Consider the following 17,663-nt stretch of genomic DNA (forward strand, 5'->3'; position numbering starts at 1 on the left):
CTTATAGGTTATTGCAAAATATTCAGTGTAGTTCCCTGTGCTATACAGTAGTTCCTTGTTGATGATCTGTTTTATATATAGCAGTGTGTATGTGTTAATCCAAAACTGTTAATTTATGCCTTCTCCTACCTTTCCACTTTGGTAATAATAAATTATAAGATTTTATACTTCTCAGAAATGGGGAAGCTGAAAGAGAGGTATCATTTTCTATGGAAAAGCATTCAAAACAAGATTAAAGCTTCAGCCAAGAATATTCGATGTACATCCTTGGGAATAAATCACTTCATTTCTCTAATGTTGACCTGACAAATAAGACAGACGTCTTCACTAAACTTGCTTATAATAAAGTGATGGAAATATCAGATGTAAGTCTTAGAAACATCTTATTTTACCCGAGCCTTATACACTGCTCTAGGATGACTACAGTTTGGCTCACACATCTGTTCATTGAAGTTACAATGTTCTCAATTTCTGTTACTGATCCTCCACAGTGGACCCCAACAGGAGTCCCCGTGCCCAGTGTCATTGGAGCCAACAGATCAAGACTGAGTTTTGTTCAGAAGCAAAGGAAACTTTATATTTTGAAAACAGAATGGAGAGGTGAGAGCGTGCACTCCCCTGTGAGCTGTGGGCTCGGCTGCTGTGTAGGGATCCCGGCAGCATCAGCAGGAGGGAGGGGATGGAGGTCTCGAGGCCTGGGTTGGCTGCAGCTCAGGCTCTATGTCGCAGTGTCTGCATGGGACCCCGCTAGCTGAGGTGTCGACCCAGCCATTCTGCTCTAGGAAATCGGATCTGAAGTGCCGGGTGTGGGACCTCTGCATGCGGAACCCTAGGAGAACGTGAAATTAGACAAAGCACAAAGGAAAAACAGGTTAGACTTTATTTTATTGCCCAGATTCTCTTTTTATCTCCCAGGTATTCTTAATGAACGTTGCCGGAGACGAACACCTCCTCTGTTTTTTCTCCCGTTCCTCATTCTTGGGGTGCTGAGGGTGAAGACCCCTCTTTTGTAACTGCTTCATGCTGAGGTGGGAGCACTCATACACGGGGGGAGGGGCAAAACTTCTCCCCAGCAGCCTCCAGGTGAGGTTGATTGTTCCAAGGCATACTGCCTCACTGCTGGTACACCTGAGCACCAGCTTTGGAAGTGTTATAGATTCTATTGACCTTTAAGGGTCCAGGAAAGAGATGCACAGAGATGCTGCTGTGGCAGGTTTCACCCAACCCCACATTTGTTCGGTGACCTTAGGCTGACGAATTTGCCAGCCTAGATGCTCTGACCAGTAGTCTGTGCTTTCTTTAATTAGGTCCCTGAATTAATGTACAAACAGCACCATGTGTCAGAGCCCTGCCCGCTCAACTCCCAGACAGTCCAGGGTCAGTGGTGATCCAGGACCATGACGTCCACTGAGTCAACGGCCTTTTGAAGTAGCCAGCAGTCCAGACAGTCATATTGGCCACCATCACCGCAGTGTCTGTAGGGTTTTCTATGGTGAAATCATGATATACTGTTCCTCCGCCAAGCTTGTTATCTCCCGTCTGGGTGCAGTAAGTCCTCCAAGCAGTAGTCTGCTCTTTCGGGGCACAGACTTGTTTTCTGAGAGAAACTCCAGGTCAAGTGATGGTCACACGAGTCATCTTGGGGGCCCATTGCCCCCGTTTGTCTCTCTGGAGGTTGGAGTTGGAGGGCCTCCTCACTCGAGGTCAGTGTGTCAGCACAGCGACCCCTGAAACTTCAGGGCATGATGGGTGGTTAGGATCACCACGTGGGTTCCTTTACCCTTAGGAGGGAGCTGGCCTTGCGGGCTGCTGATTTCCAGCTTTTTAGATACCCCAGTATCCTGGCCTGATGGGGCGGTGGGCAAAACCCTTGGTGAGCATAGTTTATCATACCTGAAGGGCATTCTTGTGTTGCTCCATTTCAAGTGGTCCCAGTTTTTGCACTAAGGCTCCAAGGGTGATTAACCTTGACCGGGTATGTAAAGGTCAAAGGGTTTAGCTAAATTAGGGAGTTCCTGGGCAAGGGCCTGAATTGACTGCTCTTTCCATTCTTGAAAGTCTGCTTCTGGATCCTATTGAAAAGGATCATCATCATTTCATGTCAGTGTTTCATGTAGATGCCCAGGTATTAGACTGTAGTTAGGGATCCAGATGCATAAAACCTTGGCCTCCCCAGGAACCCCTAAGCTGTCTTCTAGTTTTAGAAGAGGTAAGGCTGCAAATGGCTTCTTCCCTATCCTGGGATGCGTTTCTCCGAATATCTGTGAGAATGAAGCCCAGGCATGTCACCTTAGCCTGGGATATTTGAGCCTTTTCCTTGGACACCTTCTATCCTTTCTTGGCTAGGTAGTTCAGAGGCGTCTTTAGTAAGCCTGGCGATCAGAATGTCATCTGCATATTGAAGGAGGGTTCCCTTTTACAGAGGTAGAACTTTGAGTTCTTTAGAGGACATTTCCCCAATGATGGTGTGGGGATTTTTGAACCATTGGGGCAGGACGGCCCAGCATTATTGCTTTTGTTGCATGTTGTGTCCTGCCACTCACAAGCCAAAAGTTCTTGTGACTCTGAGATGAATGGAATACAGAAGAATGCATCATTGAAGTCTAATACTGAATGCCATGGCCTGGTGGATGGTAGTATGACCAGCAGGGTGTAGGAAATAGGAGCTACTGGATGTATATCCTCGGTGGCTTCACTGACTGTCCTGATATCTTTTACCAGGTCTCAAGCAGCCCATGGGGCTCTCGTGGTCAGGCCAATACCAGGATATGGAGCTCACCTGGCCTGCGCCGCCCACCCCAAAGCCCACGGGGCTCACGTCGTCGTCCCTCCCAGTGTATGGAGCTCACCTGTGCAGCTACCCAGCAGCCCATGGGGCTCTCCTAGTCAGGCCCTTCCCAGGATAGAGAGCTCCCCTGGGCCTGTTCCCCAGCAGGGATGGACATATAGGAACTGTGCACATAGCCCACCTTGCAGAGAACCCCCAGCTCACCTGTCACTCACAGCTGAGACAGAACACCTCAGAGCAGTACTTGAACTAACAAACAGCAGCTCTGACAGTTCTCTGACCCTGGGTATCACTCTGTGTGGCCTCTCTCTGCCTGCTCTTCCAGACACTTCCACTGCAACCAGGGCACCAGGCCTCTGTCTCCGCACATCATCACTCCTCTCCCTGACTCCTGGGTTCCTCTCATTAGGATAGGGTCTTCTTGAAGTTGTTTTCCACTCATGGACCAGATAAAATGATAAGAAAACAAGCCGCAGCTGCAGCCCCTTGTCTATCCTGACTCTCAGGAGCCCACACCTTTTCCTTGGGCCTGACCCGTTTAGCAAGGTTCATTTTCTGAAACTGTGAGCCCCTGAGGGGTGAGGATTGGCTGATTTGGGCAGCCTGACACTGCCTGCCAGCCCTCCCCAGGTGTGCCTGGGTTGAGGTCAATATAAAGACCTCTCCAGTCAGCAGGAGCTCCTGTAGCTTTGCCTGATGCCATATTCTATGCCCCGTCAGCAGTGTCGGGGCTGGGGTGGTGGGAGGGAGTGAGGGGCCGTGGCTTTGTGGGTGGCCCAGTGTGAGTGGGGCTCTGCTGGACTTCCTGCAGGAGTTGCCAGGCTGCCACCTGCTAAAGAAGAGGATGTGTCACCCATACATGCCGTTGGAATTTCTCCCCAGCAGAGGTGAGGAAGTAAAAAAGCAGTGGGGGCCGTGGCAGGAGGGGTATCTCAGGCAGGGAAATGGAAAGCTTCCAGAAGAGCATCTGCGGCCAGGACCATCCTGGCTGGCCTGCAGGCACCAAGTCGGCCTGCGTGCTGTCGCTTGTGTGGCTCCACAGCCCTTCCTCTAGGCTTGCAAGTTCTTGTACATATTCAGGTGTTTTACCTGGAAAGGGTGGGAAGAGTTCAGCTGCAGCAGGATTGGGGCTCAGCTCACATTTAATTACAGACGCCTCGACACAGTCCCCCAGCTTTGCAATGAGGATGCTCCTTGAGGGGGGGAACGCTGCTGACTGCATGGGAGATGATTTCCCACCTCTGACAAACTTAAGAATTTTTTACCACTGGAGCAAGTGCCCTGATACGATTTTCCTGTTTATAACTGGTGGTTTCTGTTTTTTGTTTTTTTCCTATTTTCTTTTTGGTTCAACGTATATTTTATTTATTCCTCTTTTTTTAATATAGAGATATAAATATAGACATAATGCATTAATATAACGACGTCTATATGAAGGGAAAAACTTTTTTCTGTTTTATTTTATTAAATGTTATTTATTTATTTTTAATTTTTTAAAAATTTATTTATTTCTCTTATACAGCAGGTTCTTATTGGATATCTATTTTATACATATAAGTGTGCACATGTGAATCCCAGTCTCCCAATTCATCCCACCACCACCCTCACATGACGTTCCCCCCTTGGTGTCCATATGTTTGTTCTCTACATCTGTGTCTCTATCTCTGCCCTGCAAACCGGTTCATCTGTACCATTTTTCTAGGTTCCACATATATGCATTAATATACAATATTTGTTTTTCTCTTTCTGACTTACTTCACTCTGTATGACAGTCTCTAGATCCATCAAGGTCTCTACAAATGACCTAATTTCATTCCTATGTATGGCTGAGTAATATTCCATTGTATGTATGTCCAACATATTTATCCATTCGTCTGTCTGTGGGCACTTAGGTTGCTTTCATTACCTGGCTACTGTAAATAGTGCTGCAATGAACATTATGGTGAATGTGTTTTTTTGATTTATGGTTTTCTCTGGGTATATGTCCAGTAGTGGGATTGCTGGATTATATGGTAATTCTATTTTTAGATTTTAAGGAACCTCCATACTGTTCTCCATAGAGATTGTATCGATTTACATTCCCAACAATAGTGGAAGAAGGTTCCTTTTCTCCACACCCTCTCCAGCATTTGTTGTTTGTAGATTTTCTGATGATGCCCATTCTAACAGGTGTGACGTGATACCTTATTGTAGTTTCGATTTCCATTTCTCTAATAATTAGTGATGTTGAGCAGATTTTCATGTGCGTCTTGGCCATCTCTATGTCTTCTTGGAAGAAATGTCTATTTAGATCTTCCATTTTTGTATTGGGTTGTTTGTTTTTTTTAATATTGAGCTGCATGAGCTGTTTTTATATATTGGAGATTAATCATTTGTCCATTGATTCGTTTGCAAATATTTTCTGCCATTCTGAGGGTGGTCTTTTCGTCTTGTTTGTAGTTTCCTTTGCTTTGAAAAAGCTTTTACGTTTCACTAGGTCCCATCTGTTTTGTTTCTTTTTTTTATTTCATTACTATAGGAGGTGGATCAAAAAAGATCTTCCTGTGATTTACGTCAGAATATTCTTCGTAAGTTTTCCTCTCAGAGTTTTATACTGTCCAGTCTTACATTAAGGTCTCTAATCCATTTTGAATATATTTTTATGTATGGTGTTGGGGAGTGTTCTAATTTCATTCTTTTACATGTAGCTGTCCATATTTCCCAGCACCACTGATTGAAGAGACTCTCTTTTCTCCATTGTAAAGTCTTGCCTCCTGTGTCATAGATTAGTTGAGCATAGGTGTGTAGGTTTATCCCTGGGCTTTCTTTTTTTTTTAACTTTTACACGTTTATTGGAGTATATTTGCATTACAATGGAGTGTTAGTTTCTGCTGTCTAACAAAGTGAATCAGCTATACATATACAAATATCACCAGATCACCTCCCTCTTGCATCTCCCTCACACACTCCATATCCCACCCCTTTAGGTGGTCACAAAGCACCGAGCTGATCTCCCTGTTCTATGTGGCTGCTTCCCAGTAGCTTTCGGTATTACATTTGGTAATGTATTTATGTCCATGCCACTCTCTCACTTCGTCCTATATTACCCATCCCCTTTCTGTTGTCCTCAAATCCTTTCTCTATGTCTGTGCCCTTAATCCTGTCCTGCCACTAGGTTCTTCAAATTTTTTTTTTTCTTCATTAGATTCCATATATCTCTGTTAACATACAATATTTGTTTTTCCCTTTCTGACTTACTTCACTGTGTAGGACAGATTCTAAGTCCATCCACCTCAGTACAAATAACTCAGTTTTGCTGCCTTTTATGGCTGAGTAATATTCCATTGTATATATAAGCCAGATCTTCTTTATCCATTCATCTGTCGATGGACACTTAGGTTGCTTCCATGTCCTGGCTATTGTAAATAGAGCTGCAATGAATATTTTTGTACATAAATCTTTTTGAATTATGCTTTTCACAAGGCAAATGCCCAGTAGTTGGATTGTTGTGTCGTATGGTACTTCTATTGTTAGTTATTTAAAGGAACCTCCTTACTGTTCTCCCTAGTGGCCATATCAATTTACATTCCCACCCACAGTGCAAGTGTGTTCCCTTTTCTCCAATAAAGGCCTCTCCAACATTTATTGTTTTGTAGAATTTTTTGATGATTGCCACTCTGACTGCTGTGAGGTGATACCTCACAGTAGTTTTGATTTGCATTTCTCTAATGATAAGTGATGTTCAGCATCCTTTCATGTGTTTCTTGGCAATCTGTATATCTCCTTTGGAGAAATGTCTATTTAGGTCTTCTGCCCGTTTTTGGATTGGGTTGTTTGTTTTTGTGATATTGAGCTACATGTGGTGCTTGTAAAGTTTGGAGATTAATCCTTTGTCAATTGCTTCATTTGAAAATATTTTCTCCCATTCTGAGGGTTGTTTTTCCATCTTGTTTATGTTGTCCTGTACTGTGTAAAAGCTTTTAAGTTTCATTAGGTCTCATTTGTTGATTTTTGTTTTTATTTCCATTTCTCTAGGAAGTGGGTCAAAAAGGATCTTGCTGTGATTTATGTCATAGAGTGTTCTGCCTATGGTTTCCTCTAAGTGTTTTATAGTGTCTGGTCTTATATTTAGATCTCTAATTAAGTTAGAGATTATTTTTGTTTATGGTGTTATGGAGTGTCCTAATTTCATTCTTTTATGTGTAGGGGTCCAGTTTTCCCAGCACCAATTACAGAAGAGTCTGTCTTTTCTCCATTGTATATCCTTAGCTCCTTTGTCATAGATGAGATAGCCATAGGTATGTAGTTTTGGCTCTGGGCTTTCTGTCCTGTTCCATTGATCTGTTTTTATGCCAATCTACATACACTTGATTCCATTATGGAGACATATAAATACATAGGTTTCAAGATTATTACCAGTCAGATATATTCTTCTTCAGTGAATAGGGTGTTTTGTGTGCAGTACATTGAGAAAGGAGTAGGTCTTGTCTATTACATATTTGGTATATGGTATGGTATCTGTGCTAATTTCAAACTCTGCTTTTACACATCACCCCACGTCACCTTTCCCGTTAAGGGGGCATAAGTGTTTTCTAAATGTGTAACTCTGTTCTCTTTTGAAGTTCAGTTCATGTGTAGCCATGCTTACATTCCCTTTATAAGTGATATATTACAATAAGTTTCTTTTTCTTTGTGGCTTATTTCACTTAGCATCATTGTACCTAAAGCCACTCATTATGCTGCTATTGGCCTTATGACATTGATTTTATGTCTGAGTGACATTCCATTGTATACAAGTACCACAACATCTTTATCCATTTTTTTTTCCTTTCCTGGGATATTTAAAGTGTACCGAAGTCGAGGTTCTTGTAAACAGAGCAGCCCTAAATTTTGGGCTGGCTGTGTGTTGTGGATTTTTAGTTTTCCCAAAATACACGCCCATGAGTGGAAGTGTGCTATGCTCTGTAGCTCTGTTTTAGAAAACAATATACAGTTCTCCAGAGAGGCTCTTGGCAATTTACATCCTGTCCATCGGCGTAACCACGCTCCCTTTTCTCCATAGCCTTTGCTGCATTTGTGGTTTTTACACTATTTGCGGATGGCCCTTTTGACCGGTGGTAAGTGACACTTCTATGTAGTGTGGATTTGCAATTACTGATGGCTTGCTTGGCCAAAAAGGGCGTATGCTTTTTTTTCCCGAATATATTCAAGAAAATACACATACTCCCTTTTCGGCCAAGGGCAACATTGTCGAAGTTCTGTCGCTTTTCATGTGCTTTAAAGATGACTCCAATATACCTCTTGAAATCTGTTTCCTTCAATTCTGCCTTGCATTCAAATCCTCTTCACTGTCTTACCTCAATATATTTCTGGATGATAGTTGTCCTTTATAACTCTGCAAGTTTGTGAATTGCTGTGCCCCTGATTTCCATTTTTCAACTCGCTTATTTGTGAGCTGGCTGCAATACCACAGGATGGCTTTAGGCCCTAGTCTGGTTCCAGGGTTGCAGGCTGAGCCTTTGTTGAATTCTTCTTCCTGATGGGAAACTAGAGTGACATGTGCCCATCCAAACACCTACAGCTAATGTCTCATTTGTTTCCCCTCTTCCTGTTCATCCTCTGCACAATTTGCAACCTGTGCATAACAGGAGGGTAGAAGCGCTGACACTCCAAGTGGGGAGATTTTCAGTATTGCAGATGGAATGGCTAAGCCAAGCACGAGGAAAGGAAAAATGAGGTACATTTTAGAAAACTTTCCCGATTACACAGTGTACCATCCAACGGGTTTCCCATGCATGTTTTATCTGTAGGAAGATTCCCTTAAACCTGGAGAGTTGGGGCCACTAGAATGGGTAGCACACAGTATTGCTCTAAGTGGTGTTCTTTTGCTCACACAACCTCAGCAATCTTGTCAGCCCCAAGTGTCCAGTCTTACGTCTCCTCCAGCTGTGGGTGTAAAGGTGTCAATCCAAGTTGCATCACAGGCCCTGAACGTAATTTTTAAGACTTTCTCTCTGTTTTGCTGTTTTTGCATTTTGCTTTTGAAATTTAATTTTATAAGGGTGTTTAGCTGAATTTCACTGCTGTGTTCATGCCGTTATACAAACGCATGATTCATTTATGTAGACATGAGAATACATATGTTTTAGAATTATTAAAAGTCAGATATATTCCTCTGCAATGAATAGGGGTTGTTGAGTCCAGTTCATTGTGCCAGGAGTAGGTGCTGTCTATTACATACTTGGTTTATGGAACGGTATCTGTGCTAATTTAGGACTCTGGATTTATGCATCACCCCACCTCTCCTTCCCCCTTAAGCAGGCATAAGAGCGTTTTCTAAATGTGAGACTCTGTTCCCTTTCCTAACTCAGTTCATTTGTAGCCATGTTTACAGGACCTTCATAAGTGATATCTTATGATAAGTTTCTTTTTCTCTGTGACTTATTTCACTTAGAATCATCGTACCTGAATACACTCATTTGGCTACTACTGGCCTTATGACATTGATTTCATGGCTGACGGATATTACATGGCAAATAAATACCACAATATCTTGAAACATATTTGTCTTTCCTGGGATATTTCAGGTGTACCCAATTTGAGGTTCTTGTAAGCAGTGCAGCCCTAAATTTTGGGGTGGCTCTGTCTTATTGATTTTCAGTTTTCCCAAGGTATATTCCCTAGACTGGAAGTGCTCTTGGCTCTGTAGCTCTGTTGTTTACTTGTTTTAGGGAACACAATGCAATCCTCCAGAGAGGCAGTTGGCAATTTACATCCTGCCCATCAGCATAACTAGGCTCCCTGTTCTCCATGGCCTGTCTTGCCTTTCTGGTTTTTACACATTTTGCAGATCTGCCTTTTGACTGGTGGGAAGTGATACTTCTTTGTAGTGCAGATTTGCATTGCCCGCTTGCTTGCTTGGCCACAAAGGGCGTATTCATTTTCTCCTGAATATATTCAGGATTAAACGCAAACGCCGTTTTTGGCCACGTGCATCATTGTCGAAATTGTGCCCCTCTTCCTGTGCTTTAAAGGCGATTCCAATGTACCTCTTGAAATCTGTTTCCTGATATTCTGGCTTGCTTTCAACTCCGCCTAGTGGCCTTCCCTCAAGAGATTTTTGGACGATAGTTGTCCTTTATTACTCTGCCACTTTGTGAATTCCTGTGCCCCTTAGCTCCATTTTTCAACTCGTTTTTTGTGAGCTGACCGCAAATCCAAAATTTGGGTTCAGGACCTATACTGGTTCCCGGCGGGTGGCTGAGACTTTGGTTAAATCCTCTTCCTGCTGGGAAATTAGAGTGACATGTGCCCGTCCATATTCCTAACATCTAATCTCTCATTGGTTCTCCCTCTTCCCTTTCATCCTCTGCCAAATTGGCAACCTGTGCGAACCAGGGGGTTAAAGGGGCTGTCTCTCCAAGTTGGGAGATTGATAGTAAAGCAGTTGGAAAGTCAAACCAGAGCACCAGGAGAGGGACTATTAGTTGAGTTTTAGAAACTATTCGTATTCACAGTGTGTCCATTCTCTAGGTTTCCTGTACATGTTATAGCTGTAGTAATATTCCCTTCAACCTGGAGAGTTGGGACACTTGGAATGTGTGCCACGCATTATTGCTTTAAATGGTCTGCATTTGCTCACTGAATATCAACAATCCTCTCAGTCCCAAGTGTCCTGCCTTATGCCACATCCAGCTGTCGTTGTAGATAGGGTCATTCCAGGTTTCATCAGAGCCCCTGAAGGAATTGTAAAGAATTTCCATGTTTTTTTGTTTTGTTATTGAAATTCCTTTTTATACTGAGTTTGAGCTGATTCTCACTGCCATGATTCTGCCAGTGTAGGCACACTTGATTCCCTGATGGAGACATATCAATATATAGGTTTTAAGATTCTTACTAGTCAGATATATTCCTTGCGGGAAATATGGGGTTTTGAGTCTCTTTCACTGAGGAAGGTGTAGGGCTTGTCTCTTCCGTAGTTGGTTTTTGGAACGGTACGTGTACTGATATCAAACTCTGGTTTATGCATCACCCCACCTCTCCTTCTCCCTTAAGCAGGCATAAGAGTGTTTTCTAACTGTGAAACTCTGTTCTCTTTCCTAACTCAGTTCATGTGTTGCCATGTTTACAGGACCTTTATAAGTGATTTCTTATGATAAGTTTCTTTTTCTCTGTGACTTATTTCACTTAGAATTATCGTCCCTGAATCCACTCATTTTGCTGCTACTGTCCCTATGACATTGATTTCATGGCTGAGGGATATTCCATCGTACGAAAGTAACACAATTTCTTGAACCATTTTTTTCTTTCCTGGGACATTTAAGGTGTACCCAAGTTGAGGTTCTTGTAAGCAGTGCAGCCCTAAATTTTGGGGTGGCTCTGTCTTATTGCTTTTCAGTTTTCCCAAGGTATATTCCCTAGACTGGAAGTGCCCTTTGCTCTGTAGCTCTGTTTTTTACTTCTTTTAGGGAACACAATGCACTCCTCCAGAGGGGTAGTTGGCAATTTACATCCTGCCCATCAGCATAACTAGGTTCCCTGTTCTCCTGGGCCTATCTTGCCTTTCTGGTTTTTACACATTTGCGGATGTCCCTTTTGACCAGTGGGAAGTGATACTGCTTTGTAGTGCAGATTTGCATTACCCGCTTGCTTGCTTGGACAAAAAGGGCGTATTCGTTTTTTCCTGAATATATTCAGGAGAAAACGCATACGCCCTTTTTGGCCAAGTGCATCATTGTCGAAATTGTGCCCCTCTTCCTGTGCTTTAAAGGCAATTCCAATGCACCTCTTGAAATCTGATTCCTGCTATTCTGGCTCCATTTCAATTCTGCCCTGTAGGCTTCCCTCAACAGATTTTTGGACGATGGTTGTCGTTTATTACTCTGCCATTTTGTGAATTGCTGTGCCCTGAGCTTCATTTTTCAACTCGTTTTTTGTGAGCTGAGGTCAAGTCCAAAATTTTGGTTCAGGACCTATACTGGTTCCCGGTGGGTGGCTGAGACTTTGGTTAATTCTTCTTCCTGCCGGGAAATTAGAGTGACATGTGCCCGTCCAGATGCCTAACAGCTACTCTCTCATTGGTTCTCCCTCTTCCCTTTCATCCTCTGCCAAATTGGCAACCTGTGTGAACCAGGAGTTTAAAGGTGCTGTCTCTCCAAGTTGGGAGATTGATAGTAAAGCAGTTGGAAAGTGAAACCGGAGCACCAGGAGAGGGACTATTAGTTGAGTTTTAGAATCCTTTCGTATTCACAGTGTGTGCATTCTCTACGTTTCCCATACATGTTATAACTGTAGTGATATTCCCTTTTACCTGGCAAGTTGGGACCCATGGAATTGTTGGCATTCATTATTGCTTTAAACGGTCTGCATTTTCTCGTCCAATCTCACCAATCCTCTCAGTCCCAAGTGTCCAACCTTATGTCTCATCCAGCTGTCATTTTAGATAGGGTCATTCCAGGTTTCATCAGAACACCGCAAGGAATTGTGTTAGAATTTCACTGTTTTATTGTTTTGTTTTTGAAATTCATTTATATAATGAGGTTGAGCTGATTTTCACTGACGTGTTTATGCCGGTCTAGACACACTTGATTCCCTTACAGAGACATATCAATATATAGGTTATAAGTTTCTTACTAGTCAGATATATTCCTCTGCGGGAATAGGGCTGTTGAGTCCCGTTCACTGAGGTTGGAGTAGCTCTTGTCTATTCTCTATTTGGATTATGCAATGGAACCTGTGCTAATATTAAACTCTGGTTTTGTGCATCTCCCCACCTCTCCTTTCCCCTTAAGCAGGCATAAGTATGTTTTCTAAATGTGAGACTCTGTTCTCTTTCCTAATTCAGTTCATGTGTAGCCATGTTTACATTTCCTTCATAAGTGATATTTTATGTCAGAATGCTCCATGGCTCTTGTCATCATAATGCTCCATGATGCTCATCATCACAATTATCCATGTCCTTCTCATCACAATGCTCCAACCTCTTGCCATCACATTGCTCCATGCCCTGGTCATCACAATGCTCCATGTCCCTTGTCATCAGAATTCTCCACCTCTTTGTCATCACAGTGTTCGATGACACTTCTCATCACAATGTTACATGCTCTTGTCATCACAGTTCTCCATGCACTTGTCATCGCAGTGCTCCCTGACCCATATCATAGCAAGCTCCATATGCTTGTCATCACAATGCTTCATGACATTGTTATAAAAATTCTCAATGTCCTTTGTTATGACAATGCTGCATGCCAATGTCATCACAATGCTCCATGACACTTGTCATCACAATGTTCCAGGCCCTTGTCATCACAATGCTCCATGCCCTTGTCATCACAATGCTTCATGACCTCTGTCATCACAATGTTCCCTGACATCTGTCATCACAATGCTCCATGCCCCTTGTCAGTACAGTGCTCCATGATGCTCGTCATCCCAATTACCCAAGGTCTTCTCATCACAATGCTTCAGTGTTTTACCATCACAATGCTCCATGCCCTGGTCATCTCAATGCTCCATGACCCTTGTCATCACAATTCTCCTCATCTTTGTCATCACAAGTCTCCTTGACACTTCTCCTCACAGTGTTATATGCTCTTGTCATCACAATTCTGCATGCACTTGTCATCACAATGCTCCAGGATCCCTGTCATAGCAAGCTCCATGCACTTGTCATCACAATGTTTCAAGACCTTGTCATTAAAATTCTCAATGGCCCTTGTCATCACAATGATCCATGTCCTTGTCATCCCAATGTTCCTTTACCTTTGTCATCACAATCCTCCATGACACTTGGTATCACAATGCTCCATGTCATTGGTATCACAATGGAACATGACATATGTCATCACAATCCTCCCTGCCACCTGTCGTAACAATGTTCCCTGACACCTGTCATCACAATGCTCCATGCCTCTTGTCAGTACCTTGCTCCATGTTGCTCCTCAACACAATTACCCAAGATCTTCTCATCACAATGCTTCATGGTTTTACCATAAAAATGTTCCATGCCCCTGTCATCACAATGCTCCATGCCCTTGACATCCAAATGCTCCATGACCACTGTCATCACAATGCTCCGTGACTCCATTCATCACAATTCTTCATGACCTTTGTCATCACAATGGTCAATTCCCTCGTCATCACAAGACTCTGTGACCTCTGTCACCACAATGCTCCATGAACTTTTCATCACAATGGTCCATGACCCTTGTCATCACAATGCTCCATGCCTTTCTCAGCACAATACGCAAGACACTTGTCATCACAATGCTCCATGCGCTTGTCAACACAGTGCTCCACCAGCTTTTCAACACAATGCTCCAAGCACTTCTCATCAAAATGCTCTGTCACCACTGATATCACAATGTTCCATAACTAGTCATCACAATACACCCTCACCCTTCTCATCACAGTGTTCCATGACCCCTGTCATCACAATACTACATGCCCTTATCATCAGAGTGCTCCATGACCACTGACCTCACAATGCTCCATAACACATGTCATCAAAATGCTCCATAACATTTGTCATCACAAAGCTCAATGACTCTTGGCATCACAATGCTCCATGTCATTGTCATCACAATGCCTCAGGAACCTTCTCATCACATTGCCCCATGCCCTTGTCATCACAAATCTCCATGACGCTTGTCATCACAATGCTCGATGCCATTCTCATAACAATGCTCCATGGCCTTGTCATTACAGTCCTCCATGAACCCTGTACCACAATGTTCCAGGCCCTTGTCATCATAATGCTTCAGGCCCACTCTCATCACAATAATCCATGAAATTTTTCAGACCAATGCCCCATGGCCTTGTCATCACAATGCTCCATTACCCCTGTCATAACAATGCTCCATGATCCCAGTCATCACAATGTTCCACAGCCTTGTCATCACAAGGCTCCATGACCCTTGTTATCACAAGGCTCCATACACATGAAATCACAATGCTCCATGCCCTTGTCATCACAAAGCTCCATGATGCATGTCTTCAGAATGCTCCATGGCCTTCTCATCACAGTGCACCATTACCTTGTCATCAGAATGCTCCACGACCCCTGTAATCACAATGCTCCATGCCCATTTCCATTAGAATGCTCCATGAGAATGTCATCACATGGCTCCATGGTTTTCTCATCACAGTGCTCCAGGAACTTGTCAGCACAATGCTCCTTTCTCTTCTCATCATAATGCTCCATGACTACTGTCATCACAATACTCCATGAACATTTTCAGCCCAGTGTTCCATGACATTCTCATCACAATGCTCCATGACACCTGTCATCACAATGCTCCATGACCAATGTTATCACAACCCTCCATGACACCTGAGAACATAATGATCTGGGACTCTTGTCATCAAAATGCTCCACGACACTTGTCATCACAATGATCAATGGCCATGTCATCCATATGCTCCATGACCCCGTAATCACAATGCTCCATGACGCTTGTCATCACAGTGCTCCATGACACTTGTCATCACAATGCTCCATGCCTTTGTCATCAAAAAGCTCCATGACCTTGTCATCACAATGCTCCAGGCCCTTCTCATCACAATGCACCACCACCTTGTCATCAAAATGCTCCATGACCTTTGTCATCACAAAGCTCCATGACCATTGGCATCACAATGCTCCATGCTCCTTTAAATCAATATGGTCCATGACCCCTCTCATCACAATGCTCCAAACATTTGTGATCACAGTGGTCCATAACTATTGTCATGACAACGCTCCATGATGCCTGTCATAACAGTACACCATGCCCTTGTCATCACAATGCTCCATGACCTTTGTCATCACAATTCTCACTACACATGTCATCACAATGCTCCCTAACCCTTGTCTTCAGAATGCTCCTTGAACCCTGTCATGAAAAGGCTCCTTGCCTTTTTCATCACAATGCTCCATGCCCTTTTCATCACAATGCTCTATGCCATTGTCGTCACAATACTCCACAAGCTTGTCATCAGAATGCTCCATGACCCCTGTCATCACAATGCTTCATGACCTCTGTCATCACAGTTCTCCATAACACTTGTCATCACAATGCTCCATGCCCCTTGTCATTACAGTGCTCCATGACACTCATCTTCACAATTATCCATGGTCTTCTCATCACAATGCTCCACGGTCTTGCCATCACAATGCTGCATGCCCTGGTCATCACAATGCTCCATGTCATTGGTGATCAAAATTCTCCACGTCCTTGGCATCACTACGCTCCATGACACTTCTACTCACAGTTTTATATGCTTTGTCATCACAAATCTCTATGAATTATTAATCACAATGCTCCAACACCCCTGTCATAACAAGCTCCATGTGGTGGTCATCACAATGCTTCATGAATTGTCATCAAAATTATCAACGGCCCTTGTCATCACCATGGTCCATGCCCTCGTCATCACAATGCTCCAAGCCTATGTCATCACAATGCTCCATTACCTTTGTCATCACAATCCTCCATGACACTTGGCATCACAATGCTCCATGCCATTGTCATCACAATGGTCCATGACATATATCATCACAATGCTCCCTGACAAAGGTCTTCACAATTCTCCACGACCATGTCATCACAATGCTCCATGCCCTGTCATCACAATGCACCATGTCCACTGTCATCACAATAATCCATGAAACTTGTCAGACCAATGCTCCATGTCCCTGTCATCACAATGCTCTATGCCATTTTCATCACGATGCTCCAAGAACCCTGTAATCACAATGCTCTATGCCCCTTTCATCAGAATGCTCCATGAGACTTTTAATCACAAGGGTCCATGGTCTTCTCATCATAATGCTCCAGGACCTTGTCATCACAATTCTCAATTCCCTTGTCATCACAATGTTCTATGACAACTGTCATCTCAATACTCCATGAACATTTTCAGCCCAATGCTCCATGACCTTCTCATCACAATGTTTCATGACCCAAGTCATCACAATGCTCCATGACCACTGGCATCAAAATGCTCCATGATCATTGTCATCACAATGATCCATGCCCTTGTCATCCCAGTGTTCCATGGCCCCTGTAATCACAATGCTCTGTGACGCTTGTCATCACATTGCTCTGTGACACTTGTCATAACAATGCTCCATGCCTTTGTCAGCAAAATGCTACATTACCTTGTCATCACAATGCTCCATGTGCTTGTCATCATAATTCTCCATTACTATTGTCATCAAAATCCTCCATGAACTTTGAGATCACATTGCTTCATGCCCCTGTCATCAAAATGCTCCATTCTCCTTGAAATCAAAATGATCCATGAACTCTGTCATCACAATGCTCCAAACACTTGTGATCACAATGTTCCATAACACTTGTCATCACAACACACTTTAATGCCTGTCATCACAATTATCCATGGACTTCTCATGACAATGCTCTATGACATTTGTCATCACAATGCTCAATACACTTGTCATCACAATGCTCCCTGTCACTTCTCATCAGAATGCTCCTTGAACCGTGTCATGAAAAGGCTCCATGCCCCTTTCATCACAATGCTCGATGCCATTGTTATCACAATACTTCACAAGCTTGTCATCAGTATCCTTCATGACCCTTGTCATCACAATGCTCCATGACCCCTGTCATCACAATGCTCCATGCTGCTTGTCATTACAGTGTTCCATGATGATCGTCATCACAATTATCCATGGTCTTCTCATCACAATGCTCCACGGTCTTGCCATCACAATGCTCCATGTGCCTTGTCATTACAATAATCCACGTCCTTGTCATCACAATGATCCTTAACACTCCTCATAACAAAGTTACATGATCTTGTCATCACAATTCTCCATGCACTTGTCATCGCAATGCTCTATGACCACAGTCATAGCAAGCTCCATGTGCTTTTCATCACAATGCTTCAC

Source organism: Hyperoodon ampullatus (genome assembly GCF_949752795.1).
Source record: "Hyperoodon ampullatus genome assembly, contig: SUPER_X_unloc_1, whole genome shotgun sequence".
NCBI classification, from domain to species: Eukaryota; Metazoa; Chordata; class Mammalia; order Artiodactyla; family Ziphiidae; genus Hyperoodon; species Hyperoodon ampullatus.